The sequence below is a fragment of the Scyliorhinus canicula genome, chromosome 7 (genome assembly GCF_902713615.1).
Source record: "Scyliorhinus canicula chromosome 7, sScyCan1.1, whole genome shotgun sequence".
Lineage (NCBI taxonomy): Eukaryota > Metazoa > Chordata > Chondrichthyes > Carcharhiniformes > Scyliorhinidae > Scyliorhinus > Scyliorhinus canicula.
In genome coordinates this window covers 63,690,297-63,711,221 of record NC_052152.1, presented here as the reverse complement: position 1 = coordinate 63,711,221, position 20,925 = coordinate 63,690,297, and the positions used below count along the sequence as shown (strand labels likewise).

General features: G+C 43.7%; 1 protein-coding gene across 1 annotated transcript in view; it reads left to right on the top strand.

Moving 5' to 3' along the window:
• The window catches only part of LOC119969034 (ephrin type-A receptor 6-like), a 956,636-nt gene that overhangs the window by 109,436 nt on the left and 826,275 nt on the right, over positions 1-20,925 (top strand).

Below are 20,925 nucleotides of genomic sequence, written 5' to 3'. Positions count from 1 at the left end.
ACCAGTCTAATGTGAGTAGTGATTACCTTACTGACTGACCCATCCCTCTCACTGACCACATTTCCATTCTCCCACACACTCTGCAGCCGACGGAACCAGCCCATCCTGGGCTGCCCCCTCTCCTGACTCCGAGGAGAACACCACGGAGGAGAGCTCAGAGGATGCAACTATTATAATCACGGCACAGCTGTCATTCCCCACCCTCCACCTGCGCAGATACACACACCTTGTTGGGAAAACTAATGGTCAGGCGTCGGGGGAACAATCTGGTGAGCACCACACTGCCCATGATGCACATCTGGTGGAGGCAGGAACCCCCAGGCAAGACAACAGTCAGAGGGCTGCTCGATCTCAGGGCCCAGTTGGGTCCCTGCCTGATGCTGAGCCTCTGGAAGTGAGTTACCGGGAGCTGATGGAGATGATAGGGACCAGCCTGGATGTTCAGAAGGAAATGTCAGCATCCCTCCAGCAGATCCATAGCAGCTTGGAGGAGTCCCAGAGGAAACGGGTGCAGTAATGGCGCCGGCAATGAGTGGCACCAAGGCCAATATTGCAAGGGTGGCGGCCACAATGGAAAGCCCAGAACACAACGTCGGCACCATGAGTGATGGTGTCCGAGGCATTTTGCAGTAGGTGATGGCCATGGCTGATGATCTCGGCAGATCTCGTTGGGGGATGTTATCTAGCACCAGACTGACCTTGATGATGTTCTGCGGGACATCACCCGCTCTCAGATGGGTATGGCTAAGGCACCAAGGAGCTTGTCGCAGTCTCAGGTGGGCATGGCTGAGGCACTGCAGAGGCCGTCGATACCATGGTGCAGACATTGGGGAATCGCCAGGGTTGGCAGAGTCAGACAATATAGGGGCAGCTGGGGCTCAAAGCAGCTGCCCTTCTGCCCCAAGGTGAACCTCAGCACCCTGTGGACACCGACAGTGAGGAGGGGGCATTGAGTGCCAACCCGGACCTGTCCCATGCAATGGCGGTGGTGGACATTAGCTCCTCCGAGTTCCACCCCTCTGATGAAGCCGCATCTTGAGGTCTGCACATGGGACATGGTGGCATGGCTGTGCGTGTGGTGCCAACTTGTGAGCCGGGGCCCTCCAGCCTCCAGAACCACCAGTGGACACCCACCAGGGGCATTGAGGGTCACGGGACAAGGTAAGCAGCTGGCTGCCTCCAGCTCAGATGTGCATCCTGGGGAAACACCTTGATGTAGTGGCAGAGCTAGGAGGGCCAAGCCCGTTGAGGATCACTGAGGGCACCAGGGGAGGCGGTGGGGGAAGGGGGCGAAGTAGGGGGTGGCGACAGCGGGTTGGGGGTTGTGGAGTGGCACCACAGAGAGTGAGGTATTGTACAGCACTGTAAAATCCTTTTTGCACAACCATTATGATACCTATAACTTTCTTCCACGACGCAAGTTGACCCTTCGACCCTTTACCCATCTCTCCAGTCATCCCCCATCCTCGTGGGACCCATCTTCCGGCCGTGGACATGTCCCCGGACGTGTGTCCCATCCCCTGGGTGTTCGGATGTTCAAGCACGGTGGGGTTGGCAATGTCCCCCACATGCTACATGGCTCGCCCACTCACAGGAATCCATTTGGCGTGTGTGAAGTTCTCACTTAACCACGATTGCCAATTCCTATCAGCAATAGCCTTTCACTGTGCAGCCAGAGGTCTCAGCAGTCGGTGGGGGGTATGGCTGATTGGTCGGGCAGCCGAGTAGGGTCAGGCGTTGTCCCAGGAATGGGTAAATATCATCCAGTGTTACCATGGTGGTGTCACGAGTGCTTGCCCCCAGTTGATTCCCTAGCGCCCCCTCCACCCCCCTTGGCGGCCTACCCCTGCAGAGGATCCCCCACCACCAGCTGAGGGTCTGCTGCCTCCTTCCGGGCACTAGGGTGGCAAACCCAGCGCCCCCTGTCTCTTTGCCTGTGAGCAAAGATAGCTACTCACCTCGTTGGCTCCCCATGGAAGCCCTTCCGCAGGTTTACATTTTTCAAAAGAAGTACTAATCAGCGCCAACGTGAGCACTCGCTGGGGAGGCTGCTAAATAACGGGAGGCCATTAGATATGGGGTGGTTCTCATTAATTGTATGGAATTGGGGCTTAAGTGGTGATAATCGGTTCCATCTATGGGAGCGGGCCAGTTGCATCGCAAATTGTTTGGCGCCCGGCGCGGATCTCGTTTTTGGCCTCTCCCGCTATTGACCGGCCTCATTACGCTTGAGTGAGAGCGTAACAAGGCCGGAGAATCACGCCCATAGTTTCTCTACCCTGCAAGGATGATATATGGCAACCAATAATAAAGCTGATTTTAAAATGACTTAATGTGGATAATCTTATAAATAAGTCATTGTTTGACTGTTCCTGCTGATGCAGTGGAACAGCCATGTTGTAAATATGTTGGATTCTATAGTATCAGCAGCTATCTGCAGTGGTTCGACAATGTAGAAGGACTGTTTAATAGCAACAACAGCATTTGACATGTTTTCCGATAAGGCACTCTAATTTACTAATGGTTATCCACAGCTTACTCTTGACAGTTTTCTGTTTATAAGTCAAAATGTCTGTGTGCCAAAAAATCTAATGAGATAGGGCGAAGGATGGTACTTTTCTCTGATTATTTCCTGCTCTAATTTTAGTACTAGATTGAAATTAGTCATTATTTTCTCGGCAGAGAATGTTCCATGTACTGAGGGCAGTGGTCACATTTGATACTTGCAGTGTTCTTACAGATTAAGCCCGAACGTTACAACAAAGAAAGAAATGTTCACAAATTAGATTGTAATTGATATGGTTTGCATATATATTTTTGCCAAGAAATTTCCATAGTGCAAACCAAACAAAAACTAATGCGACATGTTTCCTTTCTGAAATGGTATTGGCTCAGATATTGTGATTAGACCATAAGACATTGGAGCAGAATTAGGCAATTCGGTCCATCAAGTCTGCTCTGTTATTCAATCATGGCTGATATGTTTCGCATCCCAATTCTCCTGCCTTCTCCCCATAATCCCCATCCCCTTGTTAATCAAGAACCTATCTATCTCTGTCTTAAAGACACTCTGTAATTTGGCCTCCACTGCCTTCTGCGGCAGAGTTGCACAGATTCACCACCCTCTGGCTGATGAAATTCCTCCTCATTTCCGTTTTAAAGGATCGTCCCTTCAGTCTAAGGCTGTGCCCTCGGGTTCTAGTTTTTCCTACTAGTGGAAACATCTTCTTCACATCCACTGTATCTAGGCCTCTAAGTATCCTGTAAGCTTCAATAAGATTCCCCCCATCATCCTTCTAAACTCCAATGAGTACAGACAGAGTCCAAACATTTCCTCATATGACAAGCTCTTCATTCCAAGGATCGTTCTTGTGAACCTTCTCTGGACCCTTTCCAAGGCCTACACATTGTTCCTAAATATGGGCCCAAAACTGCGCATAATACTCCAAATGGTATAGGATCAGCCTTATGCAGCCTCAGACGTACATCCCTGCTCTTGTATTCTAGCCCTTTTGACATGAATGCTAACATTGCATTTGCCTTCCTAACTGTCAACTGAATCTGCACGTTAATCTTAAAATAACCTTGAACGAGGTCTCCTCAGTCCCTTTGTGCTTCTGATTTCCTACGCCTTTTCCCAATTAGAAAATAGTCTATGCCTCCATTTTTCTTCGCAAAGTGCAGAACTTCATACTTTTCCACATTGTATTCCATCTGCCACTTTCTTTGCCCACTCTCTTAGCCTATCCAAGTCCTTCTGCAGCTCCCCTTCCCACCGTTTCCTCAATACTATCTGTCCCTCCCTCTGCTTACCTCTGTATCATCTGCCAACTTAGCAACAGTGCCCTCAGTTCCTTCTTCCAGATCATTAATGACGATTGTGGAAATTTGTGGTCCCAACACCGACCCCTGAGGCACACTAGTCACCAGCTGCCATCATGAAAACGTTCCTTTATTCCAACTCTCTGCTTTCTGCCAGCCAGCCTGTCCTCTACCCATCCTAGTATCTTGCCCGAAACACCATGGGCTCTTAACTTATTTAACAGCCTCCTATCCGGCACCTTGTCAAAGACCTTCTGGAAATCTAAATAAGATCACCTCCGCTGGTTCTCCTTTGTCTAACTTCCTTGTTACCCCCTCAAATAATTTAAACATATTTATCAGATGTGACCTCCCCTTGACAAAGTCGTGCTGACTCAGTCCTATTTTATCATGCACTTCCATGTACTCCGCAATCTCATCTTTAATAATGGACTCTAGGGGCAGCATGCTGGCACCGTGGTTAGCATTGCTGCCTCTCGACGCCAAAGTCCCAGGTTTGATCCCAGCCCTGGGTCACTGTCCGTGTGTAGATGGCACTTTCTCCCCGTGTCTGCGTGGGTTTTGCCCCCACAACCCAAAGATGTGCAGGGTAGGTGGATTGTCCATGCCAAATTGCCCCTTAATTGGATAAAATGAATTGGAAATGCTTAAATTTGTATATAAAAAATAATAATGGACTCTAAAATCTTACCAATGGTCAAAGTCAGGCTAACCGGCCTATAATTTCCCGTCTTCTGCCTCCCTCCCTTTTTAAACAGTGGTGTTACATTACCCACTTTCCAGTCCTCTGGAACCCTTCCTGCCACCAGTGATTCCTGAAAGATCACCACCAATGCCTCCCCAATCTCCTCAACTATCTTCTTTAGAACGCTGGGATGTAGCCCATCCAGTCCAGGTGATTTATCCACCTTCAGACCTTTCCGTTTCCCCAGCATCTTCTCCTTAGTGATGGCCACTGCACTCACCTGTGCCCCCTGATTCTCCTGAAGCTCTGGTCTCCCACTGGTGTCTTCCGCTGTGAAGACTGATGCAAAGTAACTATTCAGTTCCTCTGCTATTTCTTTGTTTCCTATTACTACTTCTCCAGCTTCATTTTCCAGTGATCCAATATGTATTCTTGCCTCTCTCTTACCTTTCATATATTTTAAAAATGTTTGCCGTCATCTTTTATATTACTATGATATCATATTGTGGTCATTGCTCTCTAAGGGTTTCTTCACCATCAGTTCCCTAATCATATCTGCCTCATTACACATCACCAAATCCAGAATTGCCTGTTCCCGAGTCAGCTCTACCACAAACTGCTCCAAAAAAACATCTTGTAGATGTTCCACAAATTCCTTTTCTTAGGATCCGCTACCAACCTGATTTTCCCAGTCCACCTGCATATTGAAGTCCTCCATGATTATTGTAATATTGCCTTTCTTATATGCCTTTTCTATCTCCTGATTTATTTTCTGCCCCCCATCCTGACTACTGCTAGGTAACTTTCATAACTCCCATTCGGATCTTTTTTCCTTTGTGATTCCTCAATTCTATCCACACAGATTCTATGCCTTCCGATCCTAAATCGCTTCTTGCTATTGATTTCATTTAATTCCTTATTGACAATGCAACCCAGCTCCCTCTGCCCATCTTCCTGTCCTTTCGATAGGACTCATATCCTTGGATATTTAGATCCCCACTCTGATCCCCTTGCAGCCACGTCTCTGTGGTGCCCACAACATTTTACCGGCCAATTTCAATGTGTGCAACAAGCTCAATTACCTTGTTTTGTATACTGCGCGCATTTAGGTACAACCCTCGCTGCATTGCATTGACCACAACCCTATTCATATTTGTCCTTTTTTTCACTCTGTTACGATAGGGAAATGATAGCATTATTGATAGTTGCATCATGAAATTGACAGCAATTTCTGGCATTTGCACATGTAATGAAATACTAAAATCCTGAAGTTGCTGCAAGCAATTCCCCGTCCCTTCACAGGAGGAGGATACATCTTTTTTTTAAAAACCACTTAATTTGAGGTAAAATTCTACATTTTACTCTAATACTTGTGCTGTAAAAGCACTTGCAAAAGCTAGCTTTTGCTGAATCATGCAAAACTAAGTTTTTAACTGCATCATTATTGCTGACTCGCCTCTCTGGCTTTGAAAAACGTAGCTTTATGTGGAATGTCAAATGTCTAGATTGGAATACAATTCCACTGTTCTTTTGTTTTTTATGTTGTTGTTTCAAGTTTTATTTGTTCTCATGAGTAAATAGTGAATAATAACCAGTGCTTCGTACTTCCTGGTTTCTTGCCCATGAAAATTCTGCAGTGTAATTGGCTGTTTAACTGTTTGGTGACATTACGTTTGCTGGACACCAGAGATTCCTATGGCACACTGGCATCTTCCTTCAAAGTCACTGGCCACAAAACCCAGGCATGTTTAAGTAAACACAATGGGAAAGTAACTGTTGCATTGTTTTTAATCAATTCTAAATAGTACAACTGAAAACAAATTCAGAATACGATTGGCAGCTGAGCTCAATGCATGTTAATGAAACATAACAGCAAAGAAAAAACAAATGTCAGTAATCAACCAGTTATTTAAACAATCATTCTGACATGCAGTTTTGTAGAAAAAACTTCCAGTTAAAAATACATTATTGAATCCTAAAAACTTTAACCTCAAAGCAATTATATTAATTGTAACAGCCAATAATTTTGTAGTTAAATATTGTATAAATGACTGTAATTGATTAAACATTCAAACTCAAGGCTCATTAGCTCAATATCTGCTATGTAAAAGAATGAAGCATGCATCAATTTGTCAAAAACTAGTACAGTAATGTTTCCTGTCATTTGTGTAATTAATAATTGCTTAACATCAAATTTAACATGAACTGTGATGAACCAGAATGGCAAAACAATACTCTAAAAGGGCCAATTTGAAGGCAGCAAGGGAAAAGCATAAAGTAGAACGAGGTGAGCAGGGATAACATGCAGGTGTGCTTCTGTTGAAAATGAAGGGTCCTTTTCAGAAAATGTCAGGCACATAGAAAAATGACAAACTAAGGAAAGTAAATAAATTTAGGAAGCGTGACCCAAAGTGAATTAATAAGAGGGAAAAATGGAAATAGAGAAAACAAGCCCCACAAAGCCGTTGAGAGAAAGGGGAAGTAAACCATTGACAGAATAGCAGAATATTCAACGGGGGCTGATAAAATGACAGAGAGAACTTGAAATGAGCATAACTACAGCAGCTGAACACAACAGTAATAACCTCTTCCCGTATTGTAACAGCAAGATTTAAACTGCCAAGTAATTTAATGCCTCGTAACAAAAAGAAATAGCAGATTTTCCATTATCTACAAAATAGAGATGATACTCCTCAGAATACAGAACATAAAATCACAACACCTCAAAATAAAACTAGACCTGGTAAAGTCACTTGACAAAAACTTTGGCGAGGTTCACTGTATAGTATTTTTTTGCACTCTCTGAAGTTCATACTGGGCATCATTACTTGTAAAAATAGATATGTGACATAGTTTGAATGGAACAACAGCTGGGCTTTGTCTTCAACAAGCATCAGTGTATAAAAAGACAACCTTCCATTTTATTCCAGCGACCAAAGATGTATCATCGTTTCTTATTTCTATTTTGATGTGCATCAACCGGACGGTCATTTTTCAATTGAATCCGATCTTAATCTTGTTTATAGCATGATAAGAATAAAACAATTAAATCAATATGATTCACTGCAGATACAACTTATTGCAACAGTATCAAACAGCAACATCAATTTGGCATTTGGGTGAATTGTGCAGGCCTATTACTTGACTTGTAACTATTTTCAAGTTTGATTTTGTTGCATCCGCTGTACTGTTACGAAGCAATGGCTTTATAATTCAATAGGGAATCTGAATGATGCTCTGACAAATTAAGAAGCTTTGAATTCTTTGAAATAATTATGTAAAGTTATTTTAGCCTCCTGGTTTCCGTCATACACACTTGTGGCATTTTCATAGTTCCCAAAACGTATGGTAGGCCAAAAGTGCTCGGATAAATTCAGTTGTCACGAGTTAATTATCTTTGAAGGTCAAGCTGTTTTGATGTATTGATGTTTCAGAAGTGAAATATTGAAGCTAGGTAGTTGAAAGAGTTTCAGTGAGGGAGGTACATATGGACATCTAAGTGTTCAGCATTTCAAAAGCCATTTCTAATAACCCAGCAATCACAATACAGAGATAGATTGGATTAAAGGTAACAGGAAGGAATTGAATGAACATTGTGACAGCAAGGTTCCTTCTTGCTGAAAAGTAGAAGTCAGAATAAAGGCAAACCAATAAAATCCTGATGAATAGCGACACAACTCAAAGCCAGTATTAATTATGCTACATAAATGAGATTCCCTTTCAATCGATTATTTTCAATATATTCTGAATCTTATGCTTGTTTTACCAGTTCCAGCAGTTAGGTTTTTCACTTGAGTTGAATGAACCCTTGACCCGTCAAGTGAGGACCAAGTGCACTGTAATCGTCACAATAACGCAACATTTAAAAAAAAAAATCTAATTGCAATCTCAGCAGACTCCTATACATTCTCTGCCAGGAAACAACGTGAATTCTTACAAAATTTCTGGTATCTTCAGAACACCACAAAACATTTCGCAAGTAATAAATACATTTATTGAAATGCAGTTGCTGTCATACATCCAGTTTAAGCACAGCAAGATTTCAAAAGCAACAGCAATGATTGCTTATGTTTTTGGTTATTGTAGCTGAGGGAAGGATATTGACCGGGGGATATGAGCTGTTTTTAATTCATATGACCTTTTTATATCCACTGGGGTAGCCAGATTCTCATCTGATATTATCTCTGATACAGAGTTCCCTCAGTTTGTGCTTAAATGTTGGTGTGGAATTCAAAACCATCATTCCGCTTAGGGTGAAATTAATTCTGGACAGAAATGCTGAATGGCATTTTACATCCTGCTTGATTTTGCTTTTCAGTGGACAAGGCAATTGTGCAGGTGTGGAGAAGGCTGCTGATTTGCTTTCACTCGTTTTGTGCCCAAAGCCAATTTCACCCTTTTCAATTCAAATATACATTGTCATTGAATCATGAGAATTGCACCAAAAAATCTGTTTGCTCAGCTCAGCAACCTTGTGCCTGTGTTCGTTTTTTTTAACTTGTCCAACTACGGCAATCAAATGCTCCTTCCTCCTGTCTGCTCTTCAAATACTTTTGAATGATCTAGTGTTTTGCCTAATCAGCCATTTGTGAATTTGTTGTAATGCATTCTAATAACTGTTTTTCTTCTAACTATGCCCCTTGCTAACAAACATCTAATTTACTAATCAATGGATCATTTTGAACCATTTCCCTCGTTTTCAAGCTTTTCAAAGATTTTATTTGCTTCAATTCAAATAATAAAGATAAGGGGAGAGTAGACAATAGTATCTCAAACTCATCAAATTAATCCAGCTACAAACATGTTTGGGTATAATGGTTGACTGGCCTCCCATGCTGTCAACCTCAATGTTTCATGACTATAATGCCCAATTCCTTCTTTAAGTCACAAATCTTTACCTTCCCCATTAATCTCATTCTTCTTGTTTTTTTTCCTCCCTGTTCTTTAATGCCTTGCTGGAATTCAATGTAACCTTTCTATTCAGTGTCTTCCATGTAAATCCCCTTTCAAGATCTATATCTGTGTCTTCAGATTTATTTTCCATTCCCTGTTCAAAGTTTTACTATTTTTTTCATAAACTTAGAGTACCTAATTATTTTGTTTCCAATTAAAAGGGCAATTTAGTGCGGCCAATCCACCTAACCCGCACATCGTTGGGTTGTGAAACCCACTCAGACACGGGGAGAATTTGCAAACTCCATCTGGACAGTGACCACCCAGGGCTGCGATTCGAACCCGGACCCTCAGCGCCAGAGGCAGCAGTGCTAACCACTGTGCCACATGCCGCCCCCAAAGTTTTACTATTTAACGTATTGGTACAGCCAGGGAGGACTGAAGCCCACGTTTTAAAAAAAATAATAATAATTCTGGGGCTTTGCTAGCTAGGCCAGCATTTATTGCCCATTCCTAATTGCCCTTGAGAAGGTGGTGATGAACCACCTTCTTGAACCACTGCAGTCCGTGTGGCATAGGTACACCCACAGTGCTGGTAGGGAATGGCAATGGCAATATATTTCCAAGTCAGGATGGTGCGTGGCTAGGTGGGAAACTGGCAGGTGGTGGTGTTCCCCTGTGTATACAATCCTTGTCCTCCTTGATGGTAATGTCTGTGGGTTTGGAATGTTCTGTCGAAGGAGGTTTGGTGAATTCCTGCAGTGCATCTGCATTCATCCCTATCACCTGTGCTTGCCGAATCCTCTTCACGCCTCTGATAACTAATTCCCATGTTCTTCCATTATTCTCTTCCTCTTTTCTCTACTCTTGCATTCCAAGCTGCTTCCATTATCTCTGCACACCTTTCTATAGGTCTACCTGTACCCTTGCTATCAATTTTCCTTGATCACTTTCTCCTGATTTGCACATTCATTTGTGCACTAAGTGGATTAGACTGAGGAAATGAATCTCTCACACGCAAGCAAGATAGTTTGACCTTTCAACTCTTCAGTTACACTGAATAATATTCATGCAATATAACTAATAAATGAAATGCATGATGATTATGCATTGTTTTATTTTTCATTGAACCCTTGAATCACGTGTCAGCTTCAATTATTGATAATTTTAAATTCATTGACATAATTTAAGATACTTTCTGTTTGTTTACAGTAGACTGGTATTCAAGTCTACATTTTAGTAATTCTCTGGGGGTAATTGGACACAACTGCAGAGCAGAGCACTATTGTGTCGCAGCTCAAGGAGGATTAGCATTGTGCCTTTTTCACTCTGCAGTTAGTGAATCTCCTGTCAAGTGAGTCACAGCTGCATTGCTATTTTTCAAGTGACGGAGGAATCAATATATCCCTGCAGTCCAACACTTGGCTGATGCAAGGCCATGCAGAAGCAATTAACAATGAAAAAAGTGGGTCTAATCTGTGTGTGTGTGTGCGTCTCTCTCTCTCTCTCTCTCTCTCCGCCTCCATCTCTCTGTGCCTTCCTCTCCCTCTCCCTCTCGCTCTCTCTGTGCCTATCTGTCTCTCTTTATAACACACCTTTTCTCATTGTATTTGTTTGGTCACCCTCCCTCTGCCTTCCACCCTCTCCCCGTCTCTCATTTCATCTGGTTTGTTTTCCATATATCTACAAATATCTTTTTTTTTTACCATCCCCCTAGAGATCAATAACTTTCAAAAAAGAGATATGAGTTTTCCTGCAACCAATGGAAAGAAGTGCATGACAAAAAAAAATAAAATCGCATATTCAGACTTTTACTGTAATAAACAGCTAAAATCAACACAATCTAAACTTCTAGGTAGTACATCAAACTACAGAAGAGGTACTCCTCCATTAACTAATTAACTCAACCAAAAATGTACATTATGCCGTGCTTTCAGCAGATGTTTAGCCTTGTAGATGAAGTCTCACATTCTTCCTGATGTAATTTGAAAGTTTCTTCACTCTGCCTTCTGAGTATCCCCAAACTCAATCTGGTAACTCGTTGGCCTTTAAATCTCCAACACCCAAACTTTTCAACAAAAGATCAGTTTTCCTCAGTACCCGACTTGTTAGCTAACACAACAGTCTCTTTTTCTGCATTTCAGAACAGAGATTTCATTATCTCTCCTGGTCTCTGAGCCGTATAGTCTGTGTCCAGAAAAAATAGCTGCCTCTCTTTTTGGTGTCAAGGTGCAAAAACTGGCACTTTATTTTCTACAGGTTTTAGCCTGGGCCTTTTTCCCCATGACAAGTAAATCACATGGACTTGCCTCCCGGTAAAATATGATATTATCCTCCCGCGCCCCCCCTCCCCCACCCCCCTCCTCCAACCCTGTTCTCGGACTTTGTTTTACCTTGACATGGAGGAGATAGTGTAAAACCTAACTGCCTTATAAAATCTTTCACTCATAACATTTTGACTTTCATCAATTATTGCTCAGTCTTTGCTTCAAGATGACAGCCAGCAAGTAGGATATTGGAAAATATATGGAGCAAATTTACTGAGGTACTGTGGTTGTAGGCCTGATGCCAGGAAGGGGTAAGATGGCTGGTGCATTTGGATGGAATATGAAGAGACACAACAGGATGCCTTGTAGTCTGCGGTGGGTGGGAAAAGTAGCCTGCTTTGAGCTGAGATCCAGGAGCAAAGATGGTAGTCTGGTACGTAGCAATAGAGTGAGCTAACTCTTAGGTGGCAGGAACCTGATATTCTAAAGATAAGACTAGACCGAGCAGTACTCCGGAGAAGAGAATTGTCGGGGATGGCTGGTAATAAAATATTAGAACAGAATCAATTAAAGAAAGACACTGAAGTGAATTCTACGCCGAAGGGATTCTCCGTTCCATTGGCAGTGCTCCCTGCCTGCAGTTTCCTGGTGGCGAGGGGTGGCCACAAATCCCACTGGCCGGCAGCGGGAATGGAGAATGGAGTGCAGTGGCACGTTGCCATGGAACATGTGGCTGGGGAGGCGGAGAACCCATTACATAGCTCTTAAGCTACTAATATGGAATATAACAAATACAATATTTTCACAAGAGAAATAATGAATTATCTAATGTCAATTATAGCAATGTGGAACCTCCTGACGATAACTTAGAGTCAGTTTTAGGTCAGAGGTATGAATTTTATCTTCAGAGTAGTGCTTTAGTGGGCTCCTGCCCTTTTGCTGGGTGGGTTATTGTTCAACCACTTCTTCCTGGCCAGTGTAGCCCATCTATCCTGAAAAGGGAGTTTGCATGGGTGAACTCTGCCCTGATGTCACAACCCTACCAGCTGTTTGACATCAATTCTTCAAGTACTGGCACCAAATGTGTACATCCCTCACAGGGATTCAGCTGAAAGATGGGCGCTGCCCTTGTGTTATTTCAAGGGTCAGTAAACAAGCTGCAGGTTAGTTGGTTTTGTGTTGCTTCAGCCTTGGCTGAGTTTATGGAAGCATGGTACTGGATTAAGAATTTGTAAGTTTGTGCTTCTAGTCGGGGAGGGTGGAGGAATACCTGACTCAGGCATAGGGGCTATAGCCACAGTGACCAGGAGATGGAGCACAGGACGCAGAGGGGGAAAAGTCTGAAAAAGGGCAGAGGAGGTGGACTCCGGCAGAAGGCCCTATCTTTCAATAAGAGAGCAGTGGCAGCTTCAGGTTCAGAAAGGAGGTGGTTACCATCTGGAGCCTGTCACCAGGGCAAGAATGACCCTGCCAGCGGCTGTCAGGATCACCATTCCCCTCACCTTTTACATATCATGGTTCTTTTAAGTGGGATTGTGAAACATGGGCCAGTATTGCCCAGCATATTGCCTACTGCAGCGTCTGGGCAGTGACCAAGGCTAAACACAGTAGATGAGATGAATTCATCAATATCTCACTAGGGAGAGAAAAAATGGATGAAAGGTCATGTGGCTTCTCAAATTGGCAGGATTCCTGATGGTGCATGGTGCAATTCATTGCACCCATGTAACGCTGCAAACTTTCCATGTCAATGGGGAGAAGTCAGGGACCACAAGGAGTTCCATTCAGTTGTGTAACTACGTCAATTCACCATTGACTTGCTGAATGCCCACTATCCTGGCAACAGCGACAATGCAGGTACAGGGCAGCAGTTGGCCCTACCCACTTTTCGCCTTCTTAGAATAACTAGAGGTTGGCTGCTGGGGGAAGGGACTACCCCCCCCCCTCCATGGGGCACACATGATGACCCCATTACATCATCCTTTCATGTGAGCTGAACAGGCCTTACCATAGCCACGAGTAACATCGTGGAGCAAGCAGTCAGACACCTCAAACAATCATATCATAGAACCATGGAATTCTTACAGTGTAGTAGGAAGCAATTTGGCATAGAACGTCTGCACTAACTGTCTAAAAGAGCATCCTACGTAGGCCTACTCCCCTGCCCTATCCCCGTAACCACATCTAACCTGAAGATCTTTGGACTGTGGGAGGAAACTGGAGTCCCCTGGAGGAAACCCACATAAACATTGTGAGAAAGTGCATAGTCTACACAAGACAGTCACCCAAGGCCAAAATTGAACCCAGGTTCCTGGCACTGTGAGGCGGCAGTGCTAACCACTGTTCCACCGTGCCGCTCCAGTAGATCTGCTGCCATGACTACTATAGGATCATAGACTTAGGAGCAGGAGTAGGCCATAAGGCCTTTTTAGCCTGCTCCACAATTTAAGAAAATCATGGCTAATCTGATTGTGTTCAGCTCTACCTCCCTGTCTGCTCACCATAACCCTTGACTCTATTGGCTATCACATTTATCTAATTCGGCTTTGATTAAATTTAAAGACCCAGCCTCCACTACTTTTTGAGGAAGAGAATTCCACAGACGAACAGCCCTGAGATAGAAAAAAAATCTCATCACTGGCTTAAAAGGAAGATGTTGTACTCTTAGCTCCCTAGTTTTAGTCTCCCCCTCGAGAGGAAGCATCCTCTCAGTCTACCTTGTCCAGTCCCATCATGATCCTATATGTTTCAATAATGTTTCATGTATAATGACCCCAGTCTTCATTAGTGTCCATCTCTGAGAGAGGCTTTATTGAACTGGCTAGCAATGGCACCCTACAGTGCTAACCTCCTGGTAGAGTTACATGAATATAGCAAGGCAGGTAGTCGGGCAGTACAAGATTGCATTTCTAAAATGCAAACTCCAATATGCATCGGCCGAGCATGTTCAACCTTTCCACATAGAATAAATCTCCCATGCTAGGAATGAGTTGAGTGAACCTTCTCTGAACTACTTCAAAAGCAGTTATATTTTTGAAAATAGGAAGCCCAAAACTGTACACAGTATTCCAGATGTGGACTCACCAATGCCCTGTACGGCTAGAGTAAAACTCCCCTACTTTTATATTACATTCTTCTTGCAATAAATACCAACATTGCATCTGCCTTCCTAATTACTGCTGTACTTGCTGATTAACTTTGTGATTCATGTACCAGGTCACCCAAATCCTCTGTACCACTGAGTTTTGAAATTTTGCTCAGTTTAAAAAACACACAGCTTTTATATTCTTCCTGGCAAGAAGTTTACATTTACAGACTTAGCACTTTATCTGCAAAATGTTTGCCCACTTAACCTGTCTGAATCCCTTTACAGACTCTTTGTGTGCGATTCTCTGATCCTGAGGCTAAGTGTTGACGCCATCGTAAATGCTTCAGCTGCCGATACCGGCGTCAAACGGGCGCTGCAGGTCTGCGCATGCGCGCTGCGGCCGGTGCAAATTCTGGCATGCACGTCACGACCGGCACGAACTTGCGCATGCGCAGTAGGTGCCTTCTCTACGCCGACTCCGACGCAACATGGCGGAGAGATACAGGGGCCCGGCGCGTAGTAAAAAAGGCCCCCACCAGGAGAAGCTTTCCCGCTGAACGGTCGGCCCTGATCGCGGGCTAGGCCATGGTCGAGGTCCCCCCCCGTGTCGGATCCCCCCCCCCCCCCAACCAGGCCGCCCCCCCTGCAGGATGAACGCCGAGGTCCTGCCGCCAGGTCGGACCACATGTGAACGGCGCCGGCGGGACTCGGCCTTTCTCGGCGGCCACTCGGCCCAACATGGGCGGAGAATCACCGGGGGTGGGGACTGCGTAGAGCGGAGAATCCAGCCTATTAGCTCCTCTTGACAACTTATTCTCCTACCTATCGTAGTGCCATCAGCAAATTTAACAACCACACTTTCGGTCACTTCATCCATGTCATTTATGTAGATTGTAAAATGTTGAAGACACAACACTGATCCATGTGGCACTGCACTGTTGTATCTTTAGACTAACAGTACCAAAGACATAGGATTTCAGAAGCACATGGGTTTGATGCAAGATTAACAGAGGTTTATTGAATAGGTCTTCACTGTACAAGGTTTGACACCATGCCCCCTATAAACCCATAAAGTAGCCAATGGCATCACACATTTCACCTGACTCAGACCTTAGAGACAATGCACAAAAATACAATAACCCACAAATATAACATCTCTCCCCCTTTACTTCTAAGATCCCATGTAACTAATAACTAGGATATTACTGTATGTAGCGAGCCCTGCAGATTGACTCCTCAGTGTAATGATATGTATATTGACTGGGATGTAAAGAGTTAACAAGTTAATGATAATGCTTCCTACCACTAGAGGGAACCACAGAACAGTCATATATATATCATGTGACTTGAGGGATTCTGGGATAAGAATGTGAGGCACGAGAGAGAGAGCAGTTGCACTTGAGAAAGTCTGCTCATTCGAGAAAGCATAGTTTATTAGAGAAACCTTCTACTTGAGGAATGTGATTGAATCTTAGAAGTGTAATACATTTACAGTTTTGTTTGTTGACAAAGCTATGTGCGTTTTATTCAACATTTCACATCCATGCCATCCAGGTAAAGCAAAATAGAGACAACAACATGGTACCAGGTCTGGTCTTAGAGTAGAATAGTCAGGTCTAGGGATAAACAAAAAAAATTCTGTTTGAAGAAAGAAATAAAAATGTGTGAAAAAGAAGTCTCAACCAGACTCCAGTAACAACAATCCGATTCCAAGAGCAGCAACTAGCAGCATCACAAAAAGTAATACCCAGCCAAAGCTTCATGGAGGGTGTGCAGACACCAAGGTCATTTAGGACATCGGGTAATGCAGATGTGAACTGGAAAATTTTCAAACAAGAGTTTGAACTGTATCTCTCAGACTTAAATCTCCAAGCAGTCAGTGCGAAGCAAAATATTGTGCTGTTACTCACTTTGGCTGGACCACAGGCTATAGAAGTGCACTTTGAGAATTAAGTTGAAAAAAATAAGTTTGAAGTGGTCATTGAAAAAATTGATAACTATTTTGACCTTAAAAGAAATGAAAAGCTCAGTGAACAACTGCAAAAGATACAACAAATAATGCTGGGAGATTCAATAAAAATGTGCTGTGTATGTAAAGAATCTAAAAATAGATGTGCCAAAATGTTGAATCGGGAACGTGGTGCGAAAATTCTCAACTCCGTTGAAGCTCTGGAGCAGATTGAAATTCAGCGCGCTCAAAAAGATGGCTGATTCGCGCAAGGGCACCGAAAGAAAAACCACGATTCACCTGTTGAATGTTCTACGCTTTGCACAGGCGTAATCTGGAAGAATACCGTTTTGTGCATGCACAGAATCTTAGTAGTGTAATAAATTTATAGTTTTGTTTGTTAACAAAGATTTGTGTTCTTTATTCAATACTACGCATCCGAGCCATCCAGGTAAAGCAGAATAGAGAACGCAACACTCAGATTTCCCTTCTCTTGAATTTTTCCAAAACTTTATCAGTTTCAATGCTAGCAATTTCTGATCTTCTGTTAATCAGTTGATCGATTGATCAGGTGAAGCTGCTCCACTTCAACGATTTTTGAAAAATAAAAATGTTGCTTCATTCTTCTGATCCTGCTGTCATACAAAGTTTTCTTTTTATGAATTGTTGTATCTTTAGACTAACACTACAAAACAAACTGGCTTGCAGATCCTTGTGGGTTTACTGCAAGATAAACAGAGGTTTATTGAATCGGTCTTCACTGAACAAGGTTTGGCACAAGACTTCCTAAAAGCTAGCGAAGTAGATAATGATGTCATGCATGTTACATGACTGTGATCTTAAAGAGGCATTGCACACAACTAAAATAACCCACATATATAACATCTGCCAGTTATAGAACTGAGAAAAGGTCCATTCATCCCTACTCATGTTAACTAACCAAGCTTTTAACCATGCTAACGTGTTACCCCCTGTACCCCAACACGTGTGTAGCAACCTTTGATGAGGCATTTTATCGAATGCCTTTTGGAAATCTAAATATACCACATTATTCACCTTGAATCTTACTTCCTCAGAAAATGGATCAGTTAAACATGACATCTCTTTCACAAAATCCACGTTGGCTCAACCCAATCAAATTGTGATCATTTCAGTATCTTGCTACAACTACCTTAAAAATGGATTCAGGCACTTTCCCTCTGACAGATGTTAAGTTACTGACCTGTAGTTTCCTGCTTTTTGCTTCGCTCCTTCCTTGAAGAAAAGTGTTACATTAGCTATTTTTGAGTTAGCTGGGACCATTCCAGAATCTGAGGCATTTTGGTCACCGGAGAATCGCGTGCCGGCGTGGGGGCCCATTTTGGGTCATTCTCCGCTCCCGCACTGAGTGGGATTTTGACGCGGAGGGTCGGACAATCCCACCCTATTTTCTTACTCATTGGGATAACACGAGTGTTATTAAATATCTCCTTAAAAGGTCTCCCAGTGCAACTCTCCTGTCCTACCTTTTAGCCTAATTTCCCAGTTCACCTTATCCAGCGCTGCCTCATATGCTCATAGTTACCTTAATTTAGCTTTTAAACATGGACCCACACGTCTTGTTGTCAAACTGAGCATTAAATTTTATCACGTTGTGATTGCTATCACCTAGAGCCTCCTTTGCTATGAAGTTATTGATTAATCCTGACTCATTTTACATTCCCAGGTCTAGAGTAGCCTGCTCCTTGGTTGGTTCCAGAATATACTGCTATTAGCAACTGTTCCGAAAAAATTCTTATAAACCCATTTTGCAGACCACCTTTGCAAATTTGATTTGCCTAATTTACATGTAGATTAATTCCCCCTGTCCCCGTGATTACTGCGGTATTTGTCTTAAATGCCCCATTTATTTCTTACTGTATATTCTGTGCTACAGTGTGGCTACTGTTAGGAAATCTATAATCTACTCCAAAAAGTGACATTTTATCTTCCTGTTCCTAATCTCTAACTGAACAGATTCTACATCTTGCTCTTTTAAGCTAAGATCATTTCTTTGTATTGAACTAATGTCATCCTTAAGAAACAGAGCTACCCCACCACCTTTTATGAGCTTTCTGTCATTCTGAAATGTCAAACACCCTTCCAACATTTATGCTCTAGATGAGCGTTGCAGCGCACTACAGAGAGGGTTTTGAAGGTTCTCATGGTCTGCTGCATCCTTCATAATTTTGTCATTATGAAGGTGCACACCTTACTTCAGGAATCTGGAGGAGGATGAGGAGGGATTCTGATCCTTTGTAACTGGGCAACTAGTCAGAGAGTGGGTTTTCAGGCTCTACTTCCACTGAGCCAATTTCCCCAGAACAACATGGGCACAACTGGCACGTTGCAGCATCCTGTTGACTATCATCTGAAAGTAAAAGCTATCTGCAAAAACCCTTGCATAACATCCGTATCCAACAACACATTCAATGTTGCTGACATAATGAATTATTCACACTTGTGTAATCTCTTAGTGCCAGCCTTGCAGGTGGCTTTGCCTTTCCTCGTGCTCCTAAACAGTGCTATCCCAGAGACATAGAACAGAGAACATACAGTGCTGAAGGAGGCCATTCGGCCCACCGAGTCAACACTGACCCACTTAAACCCTCACTTCCACCCTATCCCCGTAACCCAATAACCACTCCTAACCTTTTTTGGTCACTAAGGGCAATTTATCATGCCTAATCCAGCTAACCTGCACAACTGTGGGAGGAAACCGGAGCATCTGGAGGTAACCTACGCACACACGGGGAGAACGTGCAGACTCCGCACAGACAGTGACCCAGTGGGGAATGGAACCTGGGACCCTGATGCTGTTAAGCCACAGTGCTGTCCACTTGTGCTGCCCAAGACTGCGGCATGGCTATTGGACGTCTGCTGACTTCACTGGGGGAGATTGCAGTGACCTTGCATGATGCTCTTGAGCAGCTTTAAGCCTTGAACCTGGCTTTTTGACAGTGCCAGTTCAGCTTGAAAGTACCAGGGCGGGCTTGGTGAATGACGGTCAACACAGGGCCTTGTCTGAATGACAGCATTGAGGGATTAATGTTTTCATCTGGAAAGGGATCAGCAAGTTCATGTTCCACAAAGCTACTGCCCCCCGGGGAACACTTCAACAACCAGAGTAATCTTTTGGAGGACTGATTGCTGGGCTACTGCAAGAGCCTGGATTTCCTTTGAGCACAGATCTGCAGCAACAATCCTGGCAGTCTGAGCCTGCATGGCATGAAACATGAATCTCTCAACCTCAGAAGTCAGCTGTTGCAAGATTTCTGCTTGCGCTGTATTGGAGGCTGAGATAGTCATTAGATGCCCCAAGGACAAATCTGCTGGTGCAGTCATGGAATTGGCTACCAGCTCCACAGTGGAATGGAGGGGCTTCAAGCACGATTCCCACTGACATGATGGAGCTGGACTCTCGTGTTCCTCGAGACTGAAAGAAGAGACTGACAGAAGCGACTGACAGAAGAGACTCACATCAAGCACCCTTTTGTGGACAGCATGGTAGAACAGTGGGTAGCACTAGTGCTTCACAGTTCCAGGCTCCCAGATTTGATTCCCGGCTTGGGTCACTGTCTGTGCGGAGTCTGCACGTTCTCCCCGTGTCTGCGTGGGTTTCTTCCAAGTGCTCCAGTTTTGTTCCCACATGTCCTGAAAGACAGGCTGTTGGTGAATTGGACATTCTGAATTCTCCCTCTGAGTACCCGAACAGGCGCTGGAATGTGGCGACTAGGGGTTTTTCACATTAACTTCATTGCAGTGATAATGTAAGCATACTTGTGACAATAAAGATTATTATTATAAGTCTGCCTGGCAGAGCTGCTAATGCATCAAGCATCTCTCAAAGCAGATATTATCTGCATTCTGGCTTCCGGGGAGTTGACACATCAAGTACCCTTTTCCCCTAGCTTGACTGCAGCCCACTCGTGCCCAGTTACACACCATATGCAGGTACTGACTCTAGACTAGCCTCTCAGTACAAGTGGTTTCAGAATCTGAGCTGAGATCTGCCAGTGTCAGATCAAGTGTGTTCTTGTCACCAGTGTGGGGATGCTTTTACTTTTCCTCTTTAAAAATGTCCACATGACACCAAATCACCCACTTGACACCAAATCACCCAGAGTGTAGGAGTGAGGATTGTTGGGGGTAGATAGCAAGCGCTCCATGATCACACCATCTGCAACTTTCACTTTGTGCTACA